The sequence below is a fragment of the Epinephelus moara genome, chromosome 9, assembly GCF_006386435.1.
Source record: "Epinephelus moara isolate mb chromosome 9, YSFRI_EMoa_1.0, whole genome shotgun sequence".
Classification (NCBI taxonomy): domain Eukaryota; kingdom Metazoa; phylum Chordata; class Actinopteri; order Perciformes; family Serranidae; genus Epinephelus; species Epinephelus moara.
The window spans coordinates 4,954,643-4,978,048 of record NC_065514.1 but is presented as its reverse complement, the minus strand read 5'-3'; the positions used below and the strand labels follow the sequence as shown (position 1 = coordinate 4,978,048).

Here is a 23,406-nt window from a genome sequence, read left to right as displayed (position 1 = left end):
AACATTCAAGGACAGCTTTTTTCGTTAGCGTCTGACGCCTGAAGTCACTGCCCAAGCGCCGGATTTCGACAGCTCCGTAGTGAGACTGGGTTGGTCTGTGACATTTTTGGTATTACAGTTAACACTCAGAACATAGTCAGGAGACGGCTTTGAATCAGCACTTAGAGCTTTATCTTAGAAAATAAAATGTATGGAAAACAGAGCTGAATTAAATTTTAAATTAACTCAGTCCGTAAAACATGAAAAATTCAAATAATAAAACATGAAGGTGGGGGTGCACTGGGGGCATCTTGGACTTCTGAAATCGTAGCCACAGCCCTGCTGTCTGAGTCTGTGTCTCATGTCTGGGGCAGTTTTAGGTCAAAGTTCAACAGATAAATGAGTAATCCTGCTTATTGTTGCTTTATTTTCACTTATCTCCTGTTATAAAGTTCAATATAAGATTAAGTGTTGTGGTAAAAACTGCTGACAGTGAGGTGGCTTTTGAATCTTACAGGTATTTAATGGTAAAATGAGCATTCGTTTTTTTTGGAACACATCACATTTAGGGACTGAGAGCTGTGAGACAGGCGGAGACAGAATCAAACTTCCCATCACAGATTGAGCAACAGGGGCTGGGTACTGAAAACAACAACCCAGAGCCTGCAGATCCTCCAGGATCTCCTCTGCACTGATGCACACTGACCGACCCGCTGACACTCTCCTCGTGTCACTGTGTGCTGGAGCCGGTTTGGAGCAACACATCTGGGAGTAAACCTGCACAACTCACCGGAGTTTCCCGCAGCTTTGCATAAAATTTCACCTGCATGCGTCAGAGCGCACACTCCTCTCATCCCCGCGCGCAAACACACACACACACACACACACACACACACACACAAGGAGGAGTGCGCCTGTTCCTCGGAGAGCAGCCAGGAGAGGCTGAAAACATCCACACCGCCTGGTTCGTCGTACCTTGACGTGCGTAATCATTTTGCGCTTCATTCCGCATCCTGACCGCCGGAGGGTTCAGACAGCGCGCTCAGCAGGTACACTACTTTTATTCTTCCTATTAAAATCTGCAAATAATGCTTTAAGACATGGTGTGCTGCTTGGTGAAGTGATGGCACACACACTTTGTTTCTGTCACTTCGGGTAACCACAGCTGAGATAGAAACAGAAAACACGAGGCAGAGAGGGATTACGCATCTGTCATGATGTCATGTGATTAATTGCTTTCTTGATTGGAATAACTCACTAACAATGAGGTCCAAAAGTCTATAATCAAATAAAATAATCACATCAACTTTATTTATAACGCCATTTTGATACAAAGTGCTTACAAAATGTACAGGTAATTCCTGAAAATACATTTTAAGGTGAAGAAAATGAGTAACAGCAGCAGTTATCATCAACATAACCACTTACACAATCAGAATCTTAATAACTGACTGATTAAAAATGAAAACATCAGTCTATAACTCCAGCACTACAAAAAGTAGCTTCACCATCAATCTTCCATTTTTAAGCAAAAGGTAATTAATACTAAAAGTAACGTATACAAGATAGATAGATATTTGATCAATAATGAGGTCAATTAAGAGACATACAAATATATTTTATCACTAATATAAGTAAAAACAGTTTGTTAGGATTTGCTGTTCATCATTGTCTTGCTGACTGTTTTTGTAAACTAAAATGAGGTTGTAATGGATTCCTTTGGACTGACAAACATTTTGGACTTTATCCGGAGTGATTGTGTCCTTTTCTATATCTGACTTTGATCTGTGAGGCAGACACACTGCCTGAATGACTTGTTTGGTATTTATTCTAGAATCTGACATTATTGCAGCTCTGTCCTGGTGTATCAGAGACTGTGTGTGATGTTGCAGTGTAGGAGAGGTTGAGGTCTGGTTTTTTTCAGACAGATCTGGTGTTTGGTGCATGTTTACGTTCACAGTCCTGCTGTGGAAAGTTGTTGTTTTCGGTGAAAGAGGAGTTGATTCATAAAAAGCCAAGTCTGAATATTTCCACCACCATGTTGGACTGTGTGATGGTGGATATAGGGACTGAGGGACCCTGACGTCTTCCTTTATCTGACTGAGAATGTGACTGAGCATGTTAAAGAGAATATAACTGAATGAATGCTGTATGAAAAAGGTTCGGTACTTGAGGTACTTTTAATTTATTTGCATGTTTCCTCTTTATACACCACTACATTCACCTGACAGCTTTAGTTAGTTTATGAAATAAAATTTATATAAACATTCAACAAAATATGATAAATTAATGAAAAAGTAGTTACTGTTGTCTCCACGTCGACCTGCTACAACATTAAAATGTGGCAGATGTCTGTAGCCAACAAAGCTGCTTACACCCGAGTGGATATTTTTGTTCCTGTGTTATGTACACATATACACATTGTACATTTAGCAGCTTTATACATCCTAAAAACTGCAAACAATAAGTCAACTAAGTCTATAAATGATAAGCCAATGTTGACTCAAACCTCAGTCTCCCGTGTGAAAGTCCTGTGCTTGACAACCCGTAAATCGTCAAAATCCGGCACTTGGGCAGTAACTTGTGGTGTCAGACACTGATGAAAAAAGCCGTCCTTTTAGCGTTGCATGATACGCAGCTGGTCGCTGTTATAGTTCAACGGCGCTCAGCAGCATCGGGGGAAACGCAGCGGGACAAGATCAAAAGTTAAGGCGACAAAAGTCCGATGGTGGGTGGGAGATTGTGACGTGGCCTTGTATCATGCCGACATGAAAGGTTTTTTTCAAGCTCGGTCTCACTCCAGAGTCGTACAAATCCAGCGCTTGGGCAGTGACTTGTGGCATCAGAAACCAACGAAAAAACCATCCTTTAACGACAGCATGATACGCGGCCGGTTGCCATTATAGTTAAACGCCGCCCAGCAACTTCAGGGGGAAACGCGACCGTACAAGGACGAAAGTTAAGGCAGCAAAAGTCCGACTGGGGCAGGCAGGAGGGGCGGTGGGTGGGTCCAACAATCACCAACTTTGATGTGATGCCCTTAACGTAAAGTTATGGAGGTAATGTTAAGGATAAGAAACATGGTGAGGATGTGCCTTATAGTAACTCAAAGTTCACTGAACGTTCACACGGCATCGAATAGAAATGCGTTACATTCTAAAACCAGCCACCGGTGATTTGACCAGCTAGATAGCAGTTCAACTTTTATCTATGGTGGTCAGTCAGTGTTTGGTTTGTCTGTTCTGGGCTACTTTAGAAACAGGGCGGTGCAACATGATGATCTCCGTAGACAAGGACCCGCTCCCTATGTAGACAGAAACGTCTCATTCTAAGGTAAAGAAAACAACAGTTCTTATTTTCAGGTGATTATACACTAAAGAAAACACACTTATATTATATTCCATTTTGGTTCCTTTGGACGGAGCTAGGCTAGCTGTTTCCCTCTGTTTCCAGTCTTTATGCTAAGCTAAGCTAACTGGCTGCTGGCTGTAGCTTCATATTTACTATACAGAGATGAGAGTTGTATTAATCTGAACATCAGACTCTCCACAAGAATCTCCCTAAATGTCAAACTATTCCTTTAACTCCTCTGATTAAAACCACTCAGATGCAACTTGCATCAACTAACTGGAGTGTGAAATTGCCTCCTCAACAAACTGAGGTTTTGTTTGCTTTCCTCGCTGATCCACTCGTCGTCTGTCAGTCCGTCATATTTGTAACAGTTCTCATAATTGTGGTCGGTGTTGTGCAGCACAACAAGTGATTTAGAGCCCAGAACATCGAGGCGCTGCGAGACGCTCGCAGCCCAACAACCCCGCTCTGTGTGCTGGCTTAGACATGGCGGCTCCACCCTGACACCCCCACCCCACCCATTACTCTGCACCCAACCAGCACACACAAACACATACACACACACACACACACACACACACACACACACACACACACACACTGTCGCCTGCAGTGGCCCGTGTCAACCCCTGAAATGAAAAGAGTGGGTGTATTCTCTGCAGCGACACACACACACACAGACACACACACACACACACACACACACACACACACACAGTCGACCTCAATTTGTTTAAATTGCTGGTGATCAGGAAACAACAGGTTAACTGAATGTGACCGTGTGTGTGTGTGTGTGTGTGTGTGCAGGAATATGTGGCTTTCGATGTTAATGAAGAAGAAGTCTCTTTATGAATAGAAGTTTCTGTCGTGTTGACTAATGTGTTTGCCATCTACTGGCTGCAGCTTGAAAGGAAATGTTCCTCTAAATAGTCCAAGTGTGTGTGTGTTTGTGTGTGTTTGTGTGTGTTTGTGTGTGTGTGTTTTCATTACTATTTGTGCAGCCTCTTGAGGACATGTTTTCTGAACTTTCCCCCTATTTAGCAGAAATATAAATGAAGCAAAAACATTTATTCAGGGTGAAAACATCGACAGACTGTGTTGAAACCTCAAACAAATGAAATTCAGATGAGCCACAAGATCTATTTGTAGACGTCTGAACGTGAAGCACTGTCCTCAGGTTTCCAACCATCACATCCATTCCTGGTTTCCTCACAGCAAACAATAATTATTCCTTTAAATCCAGAACAAACTAGTTTGCACAAAGTGTCACACATGCAAAAAAGTAAGGTAAAAGTGTTCAAAGGTCCAGTGAGTAGGGGTTAGGGGGACATTGAATATAATACAGTAGGTACGTTTTCTTTAGTGTATAATCATGTGAAAGTTTGAATTGTTATATTATTTCACTGCCATGTTTCTACAGTAGCCCAGAGAGGACAAACCAAAAACTGTTTCTGTGTTTTCGCATCCACTACCACAGTTAGAAGCCCATCTGCAATGTTGGAAAAACACTGATTTGTACTGTGAGACTGTTTTATTCAGTGTTTTTACCGGTTTTAATCACCTGGGCTCTCATTTATAAAACAATGCGTAGGATCCAAAATAAAAATGTGTGTGTGCTAAAAAATATTTGACAATTTCTACAATCAGGCTCCCACCTCACCATCTGCGTCGGTAGTTTCATAGGCATGGGTCAAAGTTTCTCCCTTCAAGTCTGTTTTTATACATCCTGACTTTTGAGTGGAAAGTGGAGTACGCCTCTTTCGGGCCTCGTTTTGTGCATACGCAATGTTTACAAATGAAGAGACCTCTGTGGAAAATTTGGCTCCCCAGAAAAACCTCCTGAACATCTGGATCACAAAAGGTGAGAATACATTAGCACGTGGTGGCAGGCTGCTGTCTCTGAAACAGTGTCTTTATTCAGTGTTTTTACCAGTTTTAATCACCTGGTCCGTTTGTTTTGGAGAGGAAGAGACCTCTACAGATAATCTGTAGGATAGTTGCATGGATAGCTTAATAACTGGGCCAACTGGGCACAGGCCCAGAGGCCTAAAGTGTCAGGGCCTCCCTAGGCTTTACCTGAAAAATGTCACTCAAACAAACACGTGCCGACCAGCGAGAAACTCAACAATTGACCACAAAGAAACATAAAACAACTACAAAGAGACACAAAGAGACTTGCAAGGTCTACAAAAAGGGCAAAAAAAGTCCAAAGGGGCAATACTTGGGTGCAAAGCAACTACAAAGAGATTCAAAATTAACACAAAGAGACACATAACAGCTTCAAAGACACACAGAGACTCAAACTGACCACAAAGAAGCGTAAAACAACTACAAAGAGACATAACAGGACAACAAAGAGGTGTAAAACAGCTGCAAAGAGACACAAAGACACTCACAAAGACTGCGTTGTTGTACTGACATATTCTGTGTACTGTGAAAGAGACTGTATGTAAACTGTACGTCCTGTGAAAACGGGAGTGTATTTTGAAAGAAGACTATGCCCAAGCTAGGGGTTGGGCCCCTCCAAAGGGTGACCAGATAGATCTGAGGGGTCATCACATGATTAATGGGAGAGAGAAGAAGAAGAAGGACCTACATTGGGACACACATCCTGATTATTAAACCTTTGAACTTCTCAGCTATGACAGTGAAGCACAAAGACACCACTCATCCTCATGACGCTTTAAAAAGCAGAAAATCTCAACCGTCACCCTCAAACCATTCTCTCCTGTCTCCTCACCCCATCCTCCCCCACTGTGAGAGGATAATATACGACTCTTTGTCCCCCTGAACCACTCTCCCGTCTCTGGTAACTGCCCACCTTGACCCTGAGGAGAGCCGTACAGTTAAAAGATGATGTGGTTCTTCTTCCCAGCATGCCACTGTGATTTATTCTCTCTTTATACCTGATCTCAAGGTGTCAGGGGTGAAAGCCATAGGTCAAAGTTCAGCACTGGTCACGGCCGAGTGTGACGTGTGATATGAAACGGGTTAAAGCTCTGAGCTTCAGGGTTAGATCTCATTTCCTTCTATAAACACAGTGAAACGAGGACAAAAGTCCTTCAAGATGGACCCAGTGAAACACCTGAAATTAATCTGAGTTCTTGAGATCACTAGAGATGACCTGAAAGAAATGCAGCTGATCCCCCAGAAAAGTGTAATTAGTTGAAAAAGGTAAAAAAGAAATATATGATATAATGATACATGAGAGGTGATTAGCTTAGCTTAGCATAAAGACTTCCTGAAGTCTTTTCGTCAGAAGTTGTCAGGGTTGGCCAACACATTCTCACTCCGACCTCGTCACATATTGACGTTTGGTCATGGACTTTCCACGCCCACATACGACGCGCAATCATTAGCACTGGAAAAAAATAATCTGTTTTCTGCTCTGACAACACTATGGTTCAGGTTTGCTTAGGTTTAGGCACAAAAATGACATCTATACAAATAATAAACCAAACCTGAACCACAGAGCTGTCTAATCAGAAAATGCTTTTTATGCCTCTGTGCTGACGACTAGCATGGCTGGAGGCATTATCTGTCCCATTTCGGTTAACACAATATCTTAAGAATGCCTTAAGGGAATTCCCTTATATTTGGCACAAATGTCCACTTGAGATGAACGGATTAGAACTTAGTGGTCAAAGGTCAATGTGAATGTGACCTTGCGTCTGTCTCATTCATGTGATCACAATATCTTAACAGGCCTTGAGGGAATTTCCTCAAATTTGGCACAAACGTCCACTTGGCGATGAACGCATTAGAACTTGGTGGTCAAAGGTCAACATGAATGTGACCTTGCGTCTGTCTCATTCATGTGATTGCGATATCTCAAGAGGCGTTGATGGAATTTCCTCAAATTTAGCACAAACGTCCACTTGGCGATGAACGGATTAGAACTTGGTGGCCAAAGGTCAACGTGAATGTGACCTTGCGTCTGTCTCATTCATGTGATCACGATATCTTAACAGGCCTTGATGGAATTTCCTTAAATTTGCCACAAACGTCCACTTGAGATGAATGGATTAGAACTTCGTGGTCAAAGGTCAACGTGAATGTAACCTTGCGTCTGTCTCATTCATGTGATCACAATATCTTAACAGGCCTTGATGGAATTTTTCCTCAAATTTGGCACAAACGTCCACTTGAGATGAATGGATTAGAACTTGGTGGTCAACAGTCAACATGAATGTGACCTTGCGTCTGTCTCATTCATGTGATTGCGATATCTCAAGAGGCCTTGATGGAATTTCCTCAAATTTAGCACAAACGTCCACTTGGCGATGAACGGATTAGAACTTGGTGGTCAAAGGTCAACGTGAATGTGACCTTGTGTCTGTCTCATTCATGTGATCACAATATCTTAACAGGCATTGAGGGAATTTCCTCAAATTTGGCACAAACGTCCACTTGAGATGAATTGATTAGAACTTGGTGGTCAAAGGTCAACGTGAATGTGACCTTGCATCTGTGTCATTCATGTGATCACAGTATCTTAACAGGCCTTGAGGGAATTTCCTCAAATTTGGCACAAACGTCCACTTGGCGATGAACGGATTAGAACTTGGTGGTCAAAGGTCAACGTGAATGTGACCTTGCGTCTGTCTCATTCATGTGATCGCGATATCTCAAGAGGCCTTGATGGAATTTCCTCAAATTTTGGCACAAATGTGCACTTGACTCAATAATGAACTGAATAGAATTTGGTGGTTGAAGGTCAAAGGTCAAGGTCACTGTGACCTCACAAAGCATGTTTTTGGCCATAACTCAAGAATTCATGTGCTTTTCATGACGAAATTTTACACGATTGTTTAATAGGATAAAACAATGAAGTGATGTCATTTTATATTCAAAAGGTCAAAGGTCAACTTCACTGTGACATCATCATGTTCAGCATGAAACACTTTTCTGACCATTACTCAGCGTCATATCTCAGGAACAGAAGTGGAGACATTTGGTCAGATATTGAATCGGTGACACTCGTCTAAACTGTGCTGACTATATCAATCTTCTGTGCTGCTGTGCTGAAGATGTGCGTGAAGCATCCATGTTTTCACAGACATGGAAAGCAATAAGTTGTTTTTGTAGCAGTGCTGTGTAACGATGTGGAAGACAAATTATGACGTCTTGTCAGTGGTGGCATCAGATTGGAAACGCTTACACATGTCAAGCAGTTATTTTACTTTGGAGCCAGGCTAGCTGTTTCCCTCTGCTTCAAGTCTTTATGCTAAGCTAAGCTAACCAGCTGCTGGCGGTAGCCTCATATTTAACCAGTACATATAAGAGTGGTATCAATCTAAACATCTAACTCTCCACCAAATGTTGAACTGCTTCTTTGAGGTGAACATTTACAGTCCCCACCTGTGAGATGATGAAAATAACTCTAGAGATTCAACCTGCTGCTGGATACCTGACAAGAAAATGTCTCCCCATAAAGTTTGATTACTGAACATACAGAGAGCTGAGGTTCAAGACTCACTGACAGGAAGTCTGCTATTTCCGAGCCCTTCATATGGAGCGTCCTGGTTGGTCGTGAGAGCCTTTAAGCCTTATTCCCACTCCTGCCACCTCACAGACCCACTGTGCTCCACACTGAGGACTCTTTGTAGCAGCGTGGTGGTGTGACGCTGACGTGCCGCTCGGTAGGTAGTGGACCGGTTTGAACCCACCAGTTTAACCACTGAGGAAAATATACGTGCTGTGCCGTGAGCTATTTGTGAATAACCTGGGCTGTGTGTACAGTAAATACCCCACCCAGCACTTCCTACCCCACCCACAGACAAATACACATGAGCTCTCACAAGTGTCGGTGTGTGGTGAGGTTTCCAGAGCAGGTTGTCTCACAGCTGCTGTTACATCAGGGTGTTTCAGCTCTCAATATAGCAGCTCTCCTGAGGAAATACCTGCACACACACTGGACTTTAGTTCAGGTCAACACACCCTCAAAACTGAAGTCTGTGTTCTGTTGGTGGGAGGAGGTTTCCATGCTTTCTGTTTGAATAATGACAGAATTTCTCCTTTGATTTTTGCTATTTTTAACTTTATGCTTACAGACAGAACTTAAAGTCCTGTTTTATGTGAACAAAGGTGTTGATTGTTTGAATCAGTGCAGTGACTCTGGGGCTGACCTCTTATCTGTTTAACAGTGTCGGCTGGGTGATCTGAAACGTTTCCCAGAGCTCTGAACAGCAGCGGTCTCAGTGGGGGGAAGACATCACGTAGATAGCAGCACATTAGAGCTATTTACACCACGAAACTGTCGACCAGACCAGAACAGAGCTTTGTGTCTATCTGTAATTGTTTAGAGTCATGTCAGACGTAGAATTCGCATCCATCCTGCAAACAAAGTGCTTGTCAGATCGTCTGATAGTGTCTGACACTTCCTCCACTTTTCTAATGGTCCATGTCGACAGTTGTCAGATGTGTGCTAATATGAGGATTTAGACTGTTTTCTCAAGCTTTTTACACGACGACTTCTGTCAATTTTTGTGAGAACAGCTGAGTGAAACAACACAGGATGGATAGCGATGAAATGTGGCTCTGATATTCGCTGCTGTGCTCTTTCGCACTTCACAAGAGCTCAAAGTTCAGTTCACACTGATTGAAATTAGCTACCCTACATTTTAAACCCAGTTCAGCAACGTTCTAAAAACCTGCCAGTTCACACCAATGCAGCTAGATGAGACGGTGTATCATCTCTAGTCAACAACTCTCTACTTCCATGTTGATTTCGAGTTTTTCAGGCTCGTTTTGTGGCTGAATATAATTTGTAGCTTCTTAAAATATAAATGAGGATAGTGACAGTGAGATACTGGCTACAGCTGCATTTGTAGTAGTGATGAAACGGCAACAAAACGAGCATCAGATGGACTGTATTCATAATCAATATGCCTCAATACTATAAAGAAGCAGTGCCCATTATTAAGTCAAGTAGAATGTGTGTGTGGGCGGGGCATAAGCACATACAGCGAGCAGCAGCAGCGACCCATCATCTCACACCAGAACACCGTGAGGACAGAAACAGAGGGCTCAGCAGGGACGGAGCACCTGCTGCAGTAACTGAACATGCTGTCTGCGGTCATTTTGACTTGACCAGCGGACTTCACTACAGGCTGACTGACTCTAGAAACAGGTGACGAGCTTTGTGTTCTAAAACCAGTCGCCAGAGATTTGACCAGCTTGAGTCGAGTTCAGACAGGCCAGTTCACACTGCTGCAACTTTTCTCTGCAACATTTTTAAACAGTTTTGTCGCGTCACAAACTGGGCTTGAGGCTGACCCCAGTGCTTCGAAGCTTCAACTGTTGCCATGGTAATCAGGATTCAAAAGCTTTGTTTTTCTATACTGTTACGCAAAAATCCTAAATTGCCCACAAGGTAAGAAACAGTAATGCAACATAATTCATTATGCATCAGCATTAATTATTAGTTATTCTCAGACAGGGACATTTAAACTTAGTGATAGTTTTGTGACTACGACAGTTTGACCCCTGTGACGTTAAGTCGTGAGAGCACTGCTGCTAGGCAACGGCAACATGGATGCTACTGTCGGTATCTGGAAATCACCAAGTCTAATGTTGTGTTGACACCAAATGCGATGTGAATTTTTGCTTTGCGTCACTAGTGCGAGTTTGAACACTAGAATATTTTCTGTTGGCTTGCTTCATATGCGCAAATAATGTGAAATTGCTGAATCGATGAATGAACTTCCGTCGGTACAACCTCGGTGTCATACATCCCTGGAGGATCTCAATGCTGATTGGCTATCGTGGCGCGAATTGATCGCTGAAGTACAGATTTTTCAAATCTCACGAATAAGTGTATGAAACAAAATCCCACGACTCGGTTAATTTGTACTGCTTAATTCATGTATTCCACGTCATTCGCATCACGTCCATTGCGCCACCCAGTGGGAATTCGTGTCTAACCATGTCTTTACACTGACTTTACTTGTAATCCACTTGTATGAATACCTTTATTCGCGGCCGGTGTGAACACAACATAACAATTTCGCAAGCTAGCGAGTCAGTCATGTAATGCAGGTAACGGTAAGATATTGTGTCAGAGGAAAGAGATGAGGCCATTGGGAACATCAACATTTTCCTCAGACATATTATAAAAGTACATAGACCAACTCTACACAACTAAAATTAGTATGTATTAACGGACCATCCACCAAAACAAGTCTACTGTCAGGAAACACGTCACAACTTGTGAACTCTGAGCTTCCACTTACTAAGTCGTAGATACAACATAAGAGGGGCGTTCAAAGGGACTCCTCTCATAATCACGGTTAACACAACCTCATCTTAACGCAGCATTAGTGCTTTTAAGCGAAGTGCTTGCCATTCACCCAATCACACGCACTCACACATTGATGTCGACGACATACTGTGAATCAGAGTGCTGGAGATCGAACCTCGACCCTGTAGTCAGTGGACGACCGGCATCATGGAGACAGAAAAAAGACATTTATTTATTGACAATATTAAAAAACAACAACGCAGATATAACTGTCCAGAGTAAACACTGGAATTTTAAATTTCTTAAACCTTGTTGGACCAACCCTGCTCTTGTGATATCAGTGATCTCATGTAAACACAGGTCTCACTGCGTCTTTAACACACACCTCCTCTCTGACATAACTGAGACAGAAATATAATCCAGAGCCTGACATCATGTTCGTCAACATTAATCAGTGTTGACGTCAGTCAGACATGAGCGTAATAGAATCCATACGTTTATCTGACCGCCTGCTGGGCGCCCAGAGCTGCTGTGGCCCCTCACATCACATAAATACAGAGTCCAGGGGGGCCCTCTGGAGATTTCAGTCTCCAACAGTCGAGTAATGTTAAACTGATGCATCACCAAAGTTAAACCTTTAAGGGGAGATAAAGCTGCAAAATCCTTTCAGTCATTCATTTTCTTTCATTTCTAAAGAGATAAACACAACCTGTTAACGACCTGTTTAATAAATAATGTGGATCTTATTAATGAAATGACAGCAGGGATGCAGCTAATTGATTGATCTGTCTCTTGATTAGTTTTTCATAGTAAATGAAATGTCAGAAAATGTCCAGTAAATGTTCAGGGATCCCAACAAGACGTCTTCAAAGAGTCCAGAATCCACATCAGTTAACAGAGATAAAACGGACAAAAAGAAGGAAATCATCACATGTGTGAAGCTGGAAAAGTGGACACTTGGTATTCGTCATTAAACAGTTAATCTATCAACAGAACATCAGAATATTTGTGTCAACTGATGGATTTTAGGTTTGTGTTGTTGTGAAACAGCCCACATGGTCTCAAATGTTTCCCACAGACAAGCTCTGTGAAAAGGCCTTGGCCGGGTTGTCTTCATCACTGAAGTGTTTTCTCTTGTAAGGTTGAAAAATACAGTTTGAAAACACTTCCGATAACCTTTACGTTGTTCCTTCAAATCTGTGTTTTTGTGTGTGTGGCTTCTTCTTCACCTCACTGTGGTTCATCATGGGCTCATTACTTCCTCCTGTGGCAGCAGAGCAGAAAACAAAGACGATAAGAATGATAGTTTTTGCTCTTATTCTGAAATAGATAATATTCCAACAAAGCTGTTTACATGGCTGATGAACATGAATATTCCTCTCATATTCCTGTTCACATGCAGCTGTGCATACTCTGTGTAACAAGCCCTAACATGACGTTTATCATGTCAAAATATAGAGAAGTAGAACGGCCTTCGCTTGTGCAGTTGTGCTCCTTTGCATCAAAATAGTTTTTTTTCAACGTTATCCACTGGTGGCGAACACAGCTCCCTCTCTCATGATATTTGTGCATATTCCAGAAACGGTTGATATTCAAGTGTGTGTTTCTCCTTCCAACCAGGAGTGTGAGCATTTCGTTTAGGCATGCATCTCTACCACACAGTGTTAATTTCGTTGATAAAAACTACAACGAAAAATTTCCGTGCCGAAAACGAAACGATGACATGCAAAAAATAGATTGTGGTAATAAAAACTAAGACAAAATCTATGCTTCAATTTTGTTAAGGAGACAAGATGCGGCCAAAAATGTTAGAGGTGGACTATCGGACATTGAAAACCGAGAATGGCTGCGCTTGTAGTAATCTTCAAATGCCACATAAGAACAGGCTGTTAACTCCAGTAAATAGTCTGCACCAGGACGTTTCGCTATCCAGCAAAAACACTCACACCAGAGCAGCGCCAGCCGTTCATGTGAGCTGTAATTCAGCAGTACATAATGACTTGTGTGTGTCTGACTGTGGATGGTGGAGCTGCTGAAAGGATTTGTGGAGTTTGTCAGTTGCAGTGGTGGCTGTTAGCAGCTAGCTCCGCTTGTTAGCTGCTGAATGGCAGCAGAGCAAGCAGCCGCCATGTCATGAATTTAAGTTGACTAAAACTAGACTAAAACAATGAAGGATAAAAATGACTAAAATGTTACTGAAACTAAGAAGCATTTACGTCTCAAGGCTAAGACTAAATCTAAAACAGCTGTCAGCATTCACACAGCATTGTTTGTTTACAACGTACAGAGCTGACTGTAAACAGACAAGGCCATGTGTCACATACTGCAGTAAAAACCCCGGTGAAGACACATATTGTGAATGCACTGTACACATGTCCAAATAATGCCCCTACAACCTGAATAATATCAGCATGTCCCACATGTCTTAATTGGAAAAAGCCACATTCAGAAAAAGGCTTAATTCAGAACATCCAAACAGAAAATGCCGTATCAAATGTGGAATATTTGCAATAATGTGGAACATTAGTGTGCATGTAAATGTAGTCAGTGATCCAACATTTGAAAATAAAATTGAACAAATGACATAAAGGTTTCTGCTTCATCAGAGGAGATTTGAAACAGTGTATTTTGGTTTTATAAGAGAAAAGACTTCCAGGATGAAGACTGACTGTTGGTTTAGTGAATGTTCATCTGGTTAACTTGTACAGCATGAAATAACACACTCTGAGTAAAATAGGAAAACAAGAAGCAGCAAAAGGCATGTTTTAATACAACAACAGTCTGTGTGTGTGTGTCTGTGTGTGTGTGTGTGTGTGTGTGTGTGTGGTGATGGACAGAACAGTTCCCACACCCTATAAAGGAGTTGGATGTTTTAATGGTCTCAGATAAAGTTTCACCACCAAAGAGCTCATGACCAGATTTATGAAGCTGCTTCATAAAACTTCACACACACATAACACACACCTTTAGCTCAGACTTTGATTGAGAAACATGCAGCTGCTGTAAAATATTTAAGCAAAATGAATCAAAGAAATTTGATTTAAGACTTTATATTCACATGTTAGTGCTTTTCTTTTGAGCCACGACAGCTTGGTAACTGATCGATCATCTTGTGTCTCTCTGTTACGTACATTCAGGTCAGCAACACTGTGTATGGGTCTAATGGTCTTCGAGTCTATTTGGATTGTGTATCTCTTTTGTAAAAATGTATTTATCCGATGTTTTTGACTCATGAAGTTTTATCATCCACGTCTTTTTTACTGTGATATAAGTCTCCTCTGTCTTCTGTCTCTTCTCTTTCTAACTGTCCCCTCGGGTCTCTGTCAGACTTTAAGGCTTTTGCTGTTTCACAGTTCATTTAGTTCTCCTCCTGAAGGAGGTTTGTCAGGGTCAAGTGGACACTCGTTCCCTTTGCACCTTCATCATAAATATCTGTCAGCTTCAGGCCAGTGGGGTGTCTCCAGTGTCAGTGGGAATGAAGAACCTGAGGTCTCACAGGACAAATAAGATTTGATACTCCTAAAGTATCAAACATCTACACTTGGGAACAGAGGTAGGAGAAGTACTTAGACTTGGATGCCTAAAATACCACTCTGATGTGTTTCACTTTCACTGCACAGACTGAGCAACTTCAGTGAAAGTGAAACACATCTGTATTATTTTAATGCAGGGAGCAGACACAGTCCAGTCACCAGAAGAAAATGTTGGCAATGTACGTTTCTGCAAACCAGATACGTTGCATTTGTATGTGTCATATGTGTCATACCAACATTTTTAAAGTGAATGGATGACATGACACCTACACAAGATGCCTGCCAAGCTGCAGACAACTGTCAAAGACCAACACACGACAAAACTGGCTGTTTTTTAGTGAGTCATTGTTGTTTCCACTGGAATTTTAGGCATCAAACTTGGGGTTTCATTAGAGACCCAGCCCTGTGTTTGGCACATGGCAACAATGCCAAAAAAAGCAGCTGTTTTATACGGAGACTGCTGCGTTTCCAATGCGTTTCCTGCCAGGATAGTGCCAAAAAAGAGGTTGCTTTTAATAGAGACATTGTTGTGTTTCCAGCGGGGATAACATCACAAACAGTGACTGTTTTTACTGAGACATCACTGCATTTCCTACGGGGATAGTGCCACAAGAAGCAACTGTTTTTTACAGCAACATTGCTGCATTTGCTGCCAGGATAGTGCCAAAAATGTGCTTGTTTTTTGTTGTGACATTGTTGTGTTTCCTGCAAGGATAGTGCCAAAAAGTTGTTTTTAAGCAAGACATTGCTGTGTTGCCAGCTGGGATAGCACCACGAAAAGTAGCTGTTTTGTAACTGAGACATCTTTGCATTTCCAGCTGGGACAGCACAATGAAAAGTGGCCTTTTTTCACAGCAACATTGCTAAATTTGCTGCCAGGATAGTGCCAAAAAGCAGTTGTTTTTTATTGAGATGTTGCTGCATTTCCAATGGCAATGCTATTGCGTTTCCAGCCGGCATAGTGCATGAAAATTGGCTGTATAATACAGCAACATTGCTGCATTTTTTGCTGGGATAGTGCCAAAAATGTGGTTGTTTTTTGTTGTGACATTGTTGCGTTTCCTGCAAGGATAGTGCCAGGATAGTTTTTTTTGTGGTGAAATTGCTGCGGTTGTTTTTGGATAGTGCCATGAAAAGTGGTTGTTTTTTAACTGAGACATCTTTGCATTTCCAGCTGGGACAGCACCATGAAAAGTGGCCTTTATTTCACAACAACATTGCTGCATTTCCTGCCATGATAGTGCCAAAAAGTGGTTGTTTTTTACTGAGATGTTGCTGCATTTCCAGTGGCAATATCATTGTGTTTCCAGCTGGTATAGTGCATGAAAAGCGGCTGTATGTTACAGCAAAATTGCTACATTTTTTGTTGTGATAGTGCCATGAAAAGCGGTCATTTTTAACCAAGACAATGTTGTGTTACCAGCTGGGATAACGCCATGGGAAGTGGCTGTTTTTTACGATGGCATTACTGCCTTTCCTTCAGGATAGTGCCACAAAAAGCAATTGTTTCTACAGTAACATTGCTGTGTTTCTAGTTGGGACTGTTCCATCCAAACTGGGCATTTTAAGCCAAAACATGATCTTTTCCGAACCATAACTAAGTGTTTTTTTGTGCTTAAACTTAACCACAGGTTAACCACAGCGTTACTGAAGAGTGAAGTTCCAGCGTATCCTCTACATAATGTACAAACATAACTGCCAACATTTACTCTGAAGATTGGGTTGTTTATATGAAACATTAACATACAAAACAAAACAGAAAATAAGACAATTTATAAAAGAATTATATTAAAAAACGGAATACAGTCAATTTAGAGGACTGAAGAAGTATATATTTAGCAAGATTTCACCATTTGTAAAGCTCTGATTGGTTGATCTTGTTCTCCAATCTGCCAGTGAACACAACACCAATCTGAGGCACTGAGCAGATCAGAGATTTGAGCAGTCTGGAAGGTTAAACTGGTGCTGGTGTATCATTGAGGTGTTTTAGGTGTGTTTTCTTGGCACACATTATGACTAACAAAACAGCAGAGCAGGTGTGTCCCTTCACTGGAACAGGTGATACACACAAACACTCATTACCTCATGATTTCCAAGGAGCAAAACGTTGTCCACAACATGACAGAACACCTTGTCGATACACTGGAAGAGGAGGAGGTGCAGCTGTGTGTGTGGTTGGGCAATCAGGACCTGTATGAAGACATCAGAGTGTTAGAGGGGGAGCGGAGAGGCCACCACACACTGAGTCACTGAGTGCACTTAAAAGACTTCTCCTTGTGTTGCATTTTCATAAAGCTGGAGACAAATGAAAGCGCAGCTCTGTGAGGCTGGACTCGAGCCAGGTTGTTGTGCTGTTAGCTGTCTGAACTCGCTAAAAGTGTTTATCATTCGGAGAGGAAGGTTAAAGGTCGTATAAACACGGCTCTAATGGAACACGTTACTGTAGAGAATCTGCTGTTAACAGAAACTGTACAGACTGAGTCAAAGAGAAGAACCAAACAAGGCATGGAAACTTTAAGTGTGTGTGTGCCAGCTCATAATTGTGACTGAAGTTTAAAATACTGGAGGTCCAGCACTGACACTTCCACCTCAAGTATACACGTTAGAGGATGTAACCTGGTAACACGTGCACATTGAAGTTGGTAAAATAAAAGTGGATGCTGAACAGCGACTGATTGAGCAGATGCACAAAGTAAATGTTGAAAGTGTTAGGTTCCCCATGAAGGCCTGAGCTGCCTCTACAGTTTATTTGACCTCAGTGTCGAGGCAGTTTTGTTTTCTTTGACCCTCGTGGCTGCTGTGAAAACACACTCATGCATTTGTTATTTGTGTTTTCTGCCAAAAAATGGACAGGATAGGACAGAGTTTTGCCAATATCTGTGGACTTTTTTGACCATTTGACAAAGCCTCATGCTCATGTGTGAATATCAGCATATTCAAAGTCATTCTGGTCCTGACGCAGCCTTTAGCATGGGTTATAGTTTTGCATTGAATTAATAAAAATACATTGGAAATGCTTTAGCAGGAGGTTGGCATCAGTGGACCCAAGAGTGTGCTGGTGGAGGAGCTCAGACAGGTGGGGGGGAGCTTCATAGGTGATGATGAGGAGTTTGAAGTGGATACACTGGGGGATGGGGAGCCAGTAGAGGTTATGAAGGACGGGAGTGATGTGGTCTGGGTTTGTAGGAGTGTGTGAGAAGACAAACAGCTGAGTTCTGGATATATTGTAGTTTCTTGAGTGTTTTGGATGATGAACAATAGAGGAGACTATTGCAGTAGTCCAGTCTGGAAGTGATGAATGCGTGGATGAGTCTCTGAACTGATGCTGTATCCACAACTTATGCTCGTAGACATGTACCCTACAATATCGCCTGATATGCACCTCCCCAGAAATGTAACCATAGATGTATTAGATGGACTGGATACTGCATGAAGGCCCATTCATTCCCATGAGAGTTGCTTAGTGGTGCATGAAGCCTGAATGGTTCAGCTACCCCGTTTAGAATTAGCCGGATGATCCAGAGATGATTGGCACTATTTCAGTACTGTGCAGCCCATAGAGCAGGGACGCGAGACATTTACGGGGGTTGAGCACAACCGAGTGCTGGCAAGTGTCTTACTTCCATTGACGGAGTGGCCAACTTCCAACTTGAAGGGGGATAAAATAATTTAATCTTGTGGCTTTTTTATAGTTTATAAATATTATGGGACTGAATGGATCAAATCCTGATAGTGAAATGAATTATTTCGTAGGGGGTTGTGACGCTCAAAAAAGTGTATCTACTGATTTACAGATGTCTCTTTTAACCATGTAAGTCCATGGAGAAATGTCAGTTGAGTGTGGAATGATGGACACTTCTCACCCTCAACGGTCGCCATCTTTGTGACGTAGCAAACTTCTCAACTTTTGACGTGGCAGCTGGGGACAACAAGGAGCCTGTTAGTTATACATGTTTTCTGCAGTAAGTATGTTGTCGAATAGAAGCCGTCAGTAATGCTTGTTGGGTCTGTAATGATTTGGTACCACGAGCAATATGAGTGCTAATATTAGCTTGCTAGCTAACGTAAGTATTCGCTAGCTAGCTAACTTGTTCCTAGCTGCAGCAGTTAAGTCTAATCAGCACTGACGATGTGGAGCAAGTTTGGTTTATGTTTGGGTGGCGATAGCTGTCAAATGTTGGCAATTTGATGTTTAAAAGAAGATGACGAAAAAGATATGGCGGTTAAAAAAAAGCTGTCATCACTTTAAGCGCAAATCGGCCGTGCGCGATTTGAGACGACACTACACTGTTGAAATTCGTGCACCATGCAAGTATGCAAGTATGTGATTTGAGACACATTCCAAGTCCAGCTGAGGCTGATGGGAATGCCTTTAGTTCTGCAGGTATTAGGTCACAAACCAAAGTATTTGACACGTTAAAATGTTGACCTGATGATGGCGCTAGAGGAAAAGTCAATCGCCAAAGCTATTACAATTCATTCTGAGAGGAACATGAATGTCGAATTAAAATTGCATAAGAATCTATCCGATAGTTGTTGAGATATTTCAGTCTGAGTGGTCTTTTCTCATCCTAAGGTCGTCAAATACAGACGCTTTGTCACGCCCCTTGGCATGTGATATCGAAGCTAAAGGCACCCTTTAGCATCTCTGTGTGACGTACCAGGCTTTCATCTAACTACAATGTAAACCCATCCACAGCAATACTCGATGTTAACAACTACTGACATGGTATTAAGAGCGAGAAAGTGACGCCAAAGGGTGCCCTGTGCGTCGCTATGTGACACCAAAGGGTGTGACAAAGGGTCAGTATTTGACACCCTAGGAATAAGACATGTTGGTCTGAGCCACAGTGGTGGGTTGAGTCACCGCTGCTGCTGACGTGGCGAAAAGAACCAGCTCAGTAATATTTTTTGGCTGATGTAACATTTTCCATATAACTATCATACTGTAACTGTTTTTTCTTTTTAATCTTTATTGATCAGCTGCCAACGTTACACACATGCCAGCACATACAGGTACACACACACACACATATACATGCACACACACTGCTGACCTTTCACAATAAATCTCCCTCGGTATTGATGAGTGTGTGAGTACATGTGTTTGTGTTGGCGTGTTCACAGTAACAATCACTCTCTTGGCATTCAGCGGTGACTCCAGGGACTGGGAGGAGTCCCACTGTTGTTACTGGGACAATAAGTTAATGAACCAATCACGGAGTCTGATCTCATCCCACAGCTACATGTTGTTTTCATGCTGCTCTTGATTTGATTTACTGCAAGTCTGTGAGGATGAATATGAGCCTATACAGTGCAGCACCGCAGACACACTCAGCTGTTGGTGACGGAGAACTTACACATGGATAAGACGTCATCAGTGTGTGTGTGTGTGTGTGTCCTCCACAGTGACAGCAATCCTCAGTGTCCATCTGTGTGGAGGGTAAACAAGGCCACGTCTTTATAGGCCAGGTGTGTGTGTGAGTGTGTGTCGTCATCTATTTGTCCTCAGACAGCATGCTGAAGGTTCCTCTCACAGACAGGTATAAGGACATATGATGCTTCGACAGTTTAAGTCTGCAGAGAGTGCAACATGTGAGGTGCTCTCGGGGGAAAGCATTTAATTTCCTCAGTTATTTTTGGCGCAAAGCCCCTCATAACCCCAATGATTAGATATATTTAATCTATCTATCTATTGAATTTAGTTTTAATAGTAGTAGAAGAAGTATTCAGATTAAGGCTGGCATGACATTCAGATTTTTACTACATGATTATTGTGGCCAGAAGAATTCATGCTGACGATAATATAGTGATGTTATCAATATGCAATCTTTTCTTTTTTTGGTGAAGAAATTACACTCAAAAAATAAGTGTACAGAGGCACAGGGAGAGTCTGTAACTAAAACTGTACAAAATTGTAGAACAAAAAAAGAGAAATTGCACTTTTGGCATGAGGGGGCAGAGCTGTCCTCCGTCTCCTCCTCCTCTTCATCATCATCATCATCCACCTGAATATCACTATCTGACCTGATGAAAGTGAGCTGTCTGAGTTAAGAAATAATTCTGTGCACTCGTTCCTCTGTCTTGTGACGGATGTGGAAAACGCAGAAAATCGAACCTGTTAGGAATTTTTTTTATGACAGACAAAAGTTTCGGACTCACTGTGCAAACATGATTGACATGAAGTGAGATCGTATTAATTTCTAGTATGTGAAAATTTCAGACGGAAAAAACTGACTCAGTGTGCAAAGGCCTTAACGCAACGCAAAACATTAGAATGAGTCTTTATATCTACAGAGTGAGATTGTCCTCTTACATCCACTATGTTACTACAGAAGCGCAGAACGGACAAACCAGCTCTAGACAGGGCCATTTGTGTTTTTGCATTTTTGCATTCGCCACCATAGTTTTTCTCAACTCTTGTCACACAGGAGAAGCTTTAGCTCTGCAACCTCACCACTAGATGCCACTAAATCCCAGGGTGCTGTCAGCCCTAGAGTCGTCTCCTTTGGTCTGAATCAGGGACTCATGTTGTTCCAAAGTTGTATAATTGCCTAGAGTTGGTTCGTGTTCTCACGGCAGCATTTACAAGAGGACCAGATCAAATGCCTTGTGTGAGAAAGCTGCTCTTGATTGGTCAGAATTTCCATGTGGGAAAAATCCAGGAAGTAAAGCAAACGTTGAAGAAGAGTACACTTGCAAGATAAATGTGACACTTTCTAATGTCACAATGGAGGGACAACTACGCAGGTTGATTTTAGCGCTGCTCATCGTGGACTATATTGCTGTCATTGTTCATTTTAGTCAAACCATACAGTTTGAAAACGAGGCGCGGCTCCAACTAGAAAACAATGTTTTGATGCATTGGATGTGCTGAATGTGCATATTAAGGCAGTACAGGAGGAGGTGCACATTAATAATCCTCCAGGACTGTAACATGCTCATGTTTAACCCAAACAATGTGTCATGTGACTGCAGTTGCTTCACATCCAGGTCGGAACACCTTCTCACCACAAACCAACCGCACCAGAGTTCCTTTGTAACCAGACTGAGACCACCTCTTCAAGAAGGTCTCGGTCCAGTTGTTTTGGTGCACACCTGAGTGTGATTGCTGTGTTCACACCTGCCCAAATGAACCGCACTGAGGGGGCAAATGAACTTGAGTTGGACTGAACTGAACCAAACAGGGCAGGTGTGAAAGCAGCCTTACTCAGTACCAATTGTCAAATGGTTCTTTCACTTAAAGTCAAATTGTCATATTTGAGGAGCTGAAACTATGAAGTGTTTAACTAAATTCTGCATTAATGATTAATCCATTATCAAAAAGCTGATTAATTTTTTTAATAATTGACACGTCAACCAACTGATTATTCATTGAAGCTCAAATTTTATAGTGCCTGGTTTCTTCTGTATAATACATGATATTTTAAAAGTTTTTCATAATTTTCTCTAAATAAAATCTTAATATGTTGAGTACCTAAAGATAAGTTAAATGTCAGACAAATGCTGTGGAGTAAACATGCAGTATTATTTTGGTGGAGTAGAAGTATAAAGTCTCCTGAAACGGGACGACTCAAGTACTGATACTTCCCATTTGTACTTGAGTAACTGCACGTGTTCGATTCCACCTCTGGTGCTAATGGAGCGTGAAGCCTCAGCGCCCTGCATCATTTCTGCTGCTGCAGAGTCCTCTCAGTCCTCCCTCCCTCCTGCTTCAGCTTTTTTTCCTGCTGTATCTCACTGTCTTCATCTCCTCTATTCTCATTTCACACATCACCTGCTCTCCTCGTGTCCTGCAGAGAACACACTCAAAGTTTTTACCCTTTTTTAAAAGGACATGTCACAGTTTTCCCACATATACTCCCCCCATGCTCCACCTACTTATGGCTGCAACCCCCCCCCCCCCATCTCGTCCTGGCCTGGTATGCGTAATGACTATTTTCAGCCAGGGAGGGGTATTAGGTGATGTGTGTGTAACTGGCACAGTGTGTGTGTGTGCTGCAGAGTTATTCTGCTGACTGCAGGAGCTCCACCTGGCAGAGGGGGCCAGCGCATCAGCAATTTGGGATGGAGTGAATGAAGGTAAGGGTGGGGGGGTTGGAGGGAGGGGGAGTTAGTGGAGAAGGGATCAATCCAAATGACTGTCCACTCACACACACACACAATTCCTGAACTCACACACAAGCCTCAAAAGACACACATTGACACAGTATGGAAGTCCAGGGCTGCCAATATTAAAATTATGATTAATCGGAAATTAATTGGCAACAATTTTGATAATCAGTTAACCACTTCAGTCTT

At 42.1% G+C, this 23,406-nt stretch overlaps 1 protein-coding gene across 3 annotated transcripts in view; it reads left to right on the top strand.

Annotated features, from left to right (window-relative positions):
* Positions 1–540: 540 nt before the first annotated feature.
* Positions 541–23,406, top strand: part of LOC126395274 (hyaluronan and proteoglycan link protein 1-like) — a 40,948-nt gene continuing 18,082 nt past the window's right edge. For 2 of the 3 annotated variants that reach the window (XM_050052610.1, XM_050052611.1), the window contains exon 1: positions 542–1,028. The gene's annotated coding sequence lies outside the window, so the exon portion shown is untranslated. Of the gene's footprint in view, positions 1,029–23,109; positions 23,188–23,406 lie in introns of all 3 variants that reach the window. The other variant, XM_050052613.1, reaches the window with a different exon arrangement.